Genomic DNA, 3667 nt, shown 5'->3' on the forward strand with positions numbered 1-3667 from the left:
GTTCTGGTGTTCGGTTCGGTTCAGGCTGATGATCGTATTTCCACCATGGTCAAACTAATAACAAACAGGTCATGTTCAGCATGAGTTTTCTTCATGAAGTGCTATCAGAGAGGGTAAGTTGGGTTCCAGCAAGACTCCACAGGTTTCAAGAAGGTAACAGTGAAGAAGGAGAAACTTGTACTCCACTGTCACTGGATTTACTCTCAGGGATGATGGCACCTCACAGTCAGCACATCTCCGGATGTCAGTTCTCATCATGATTCATATCGGGATTTCCTCAGTTTTTAAAGATATCAATCACTTTAAAGAAACTCTTCAAATCACAAATTGAAGTTCACCAAGTTCAAAAGATTAATTGGGCAGGGTCTATGGATTTTATGCCTTGACACTCTCTTAGGAGCCCTGCACTTACCCAGGTCCTAAGAACATTTTGTGTGTGTGTGTCCAGAACAGAAATATCAATCTCTTCCTAGATTCTCCTTCTGAAATCTCTTCTCCACACCTACTCCTCTGCCCAGGTAAAGCTCTGATCTTGCCACCGTGTTATTACTGAGTGCCAGAAAATCCATTCCCACTCACAGACAACTTCCAACACAGAGTAGAATTGCCCCCTTGGGGCTTCCTGTGCTGTCATCATTTTTTTAAGTCCTATTGACACATAATGGACATATCATGCTGTTTAATAGTTTAATCATCTTAAGAAGAATTGTGTTATCATCACCACAATTAATTTCAGAACATTTCTTCTTTCTAATACTAGCTGGTTTTTGCTTCCCATTCTCCCTAACCTCCCCTGCCATGCCCCTAGCTAATTGTTATTACCTTTACGATCTTTATAGATGTCTATCCTGGATTTCATATATAGAAAAATGGTACGAAAAAGAAGCAAACAACAAAAAGAAAATCAACAATGACAAAATAAGACAGAGAAAAACCGCAATTGAAAAGCAAGCAGAAAAAAGAAAGAAAAGCAAGCAGAAAATATAAAAATCTGAAACAACTTTAAAATAGGCCAAAAAGGAGATTAAATGATCAGTTGTTGCATTGTATTCTAACTGCACCTGCCATAATTGATTTTATAGTGCTCTCTGTCTTATAGCAAAGTTATATACATCCCTAGTCTATGGTTAGAGAGGACTCTCTGGAGGTTTAATGCATGTGAGAACCCTGAAATGGATTGGGGGCTTCCACTGTCATCCATAACTTTCTGAAACCCAGGTGTTCAAAATGTAAGCTTTGTTACCATTCCCTCTTCTGAATTTGGAGTTTGTTATTTATAGTGATATCCTTGGATCACACAGGCTGATTTGCTTCTTCTGTGTGGATTAACTGACTCCTCAATTAGATAGCTGCTTGTTTGAAGACAAGCCTTTAAGATCCCTGATGCTCTTCCTTCTGAAAATTTATGCTGTAATCTCTATGAGGACAGATCACTGCTCTTTATGAGAGCAGATTTTTTTTTCATGTGGACGCACTAGAAAATTAAAACTGTCAACCTTTTGATCAACAGTTGATAATTTCATCATTATGCTGCCAAGGCCTTGGATTTGGTCTTTGGCTAAACATCTAATGGTTCATACTTTCTTGTGGAATACAGCGCAATGTCTTCACTCAAAAATTAATTACTCAGGCCTGTGTCATAGTCAAAAGTTCACGCTCATCAAAATTAAGGGCTCTCTTTTCTCTTGTTCCTTATGCTTCTACTGTGTCTCCCCCAGTCAACCCCTCCAGGTGATAAGAAGTGTTGATATAAAGGATAGGGAACTTTTCCATTATATTGTGAATTGGCCAGGTTCTCTGGCCTGGCAGGCAATTTCTGTCAAGGAATGCATTCAGAAAATTTTCAGCAAGGTAAAGCTGACTTCATCATTGCCTTTATTCCTAAAACATCAAAATCTAACTGCAACAAGGAGTTTTGGGAGGGTGGGGAATTAAATGCAATATCTGGGAATTTTAATGAAAGTGTTGGAAGACAAATTGAAATTAGCACAACAAAAAGCAGTAACCCTGTAGAGGAGAGGTTAACAAATATATGAGGCAATGCTCGCCATCACTAGCCATCTGAGAAATGCGAATCAAAACAATAATGGCATGCCACCTCACTCCAGCATTGAAAACAACGTTCAAAAAAGCAGAAAGCAGCAAATGCTGGAGAGGGTGTAGAGAGACTGGAACCCTCACACAATCCTGGGAGGACTCTAAAGCAATACAACTACTGGGGAAATGGATCTGATGCTTAGTTGCAACTGGAAATTGAAATACTACACGTCCTGGCAATATTGTGTCTTGGTATCTGCCTGTGGTAGTTACATAAGATCATGTCTCTTTGATAAATAAAGTGTAGGGGTGAATCAAGCTTGCCAATCAGGTCTGAGTCTAATGATGTCTTCTTGTGTGTGTGACTTCCTCCTCAGGAAGGTCATGGAAACCTTCCCCTGTTCTCTCTGTTTCACCTTCCTCTTGATGAGCCACTTCAAGCTACGTGGATGACAGGCAGAACCCTGGATGTGCATCCAGCACCATTGGATCTGTAAGACTTTGCACCCACTGGCCTGTGATCTATCTGCATTCTGCATCATGGGGTGTGGCTGCACATATCTGAAGAGGGATATATGGACTAGTATCAGACTTATGGAGTACTATGGGACCAATGGACTTGATCTGGACTGGGTTGGGATGTTCACTTGATATATAATTATTTCTTGAAATGGTATTCTCTTTTACACATTTGTGAGTCCCAGGATTTGTTTCTCTAGTCAACCCAGTCCAGCACACTACCCTATAAAATAAAAAGCATAGCACAAACATAAATATGCAAACCTGTGTTCATTGTAGCATTATTCACACTAACATTCAGATGAAGACCACCTCAGAGCATATCGGTGGAAGAATGGATAAAATAACTTTGGTACATACACACAATGGAACACTACACATCTGTGGTAGCTACATAATCTGGTGCCAACTTGAGACTATTAAGAGTGAAGGGGTGGAGGTTAGCTTGTCAATCAGGCTGTTGCTTGATGACCTCACTTGGAGGTGCTAAGGAGATAAATAGCTCATTGGAGGTGGGACACACACACACTCTGTCTGCTTGGTATTCCTGATGACAAGACACATGGAGCTATGCTGGAGCCCTGGAGCTATAGAAACCACGTGGAGACCCACACCAGCGCTGAGATGGTTACACTGCCACTGGATCCATAAGACTTTCCACCCACTGGCCTGTGATCTTCCTGTATTCGGTGTCATTGCATGTGGTTCATGAGTTTGAAGAGGAATTCATATCGGACATATGGGCTAATTTCGAACTTATGGACTTTATCTGAACTGCACTGGAATGTTTTCTCAATATTCAACTGCTCTTGTTTAGAAAGCTCTTTCTTATACATATATGAGTGTCTATGAATGTGTTTCTCTAGTGAACCCAGACTAACAAAACAGCCTTAATGGATAATGATGAAGCTGTGGAGCATCTCTTGACATGGATGGCCTTAGAGGACCATGTGCCAAGTAAAGATGGAAAATGCATGAGATCACTGTTATTTTTTTTAATCAAGAAAAATTATCATAAGAAACATGTTTTGATAGTTACCAAGGGAAAGGGAAGAAAGAGGGGGTAAAAGCTAGAGAGTAGACGGGTGTAAACTTTAGTGAAAGGGAAGCT

This window comes from Echinops telfairi, unplaced genomic scaffold (genome assembly GCF_000313985.2).
Source record: "Echinops telfairi isolate 266 unplaced genomic scaffold, ASM31398v2 ScPeMD7_7417;HRSCAF=8455, whole genome shotgun sequence".
Taxonomy (NCBI): Eukaryota; Metazoa; Chordata; class Mammalia; order Afrosoricida; family Tenrecidae; genus Echinops; species Echinops telfairi.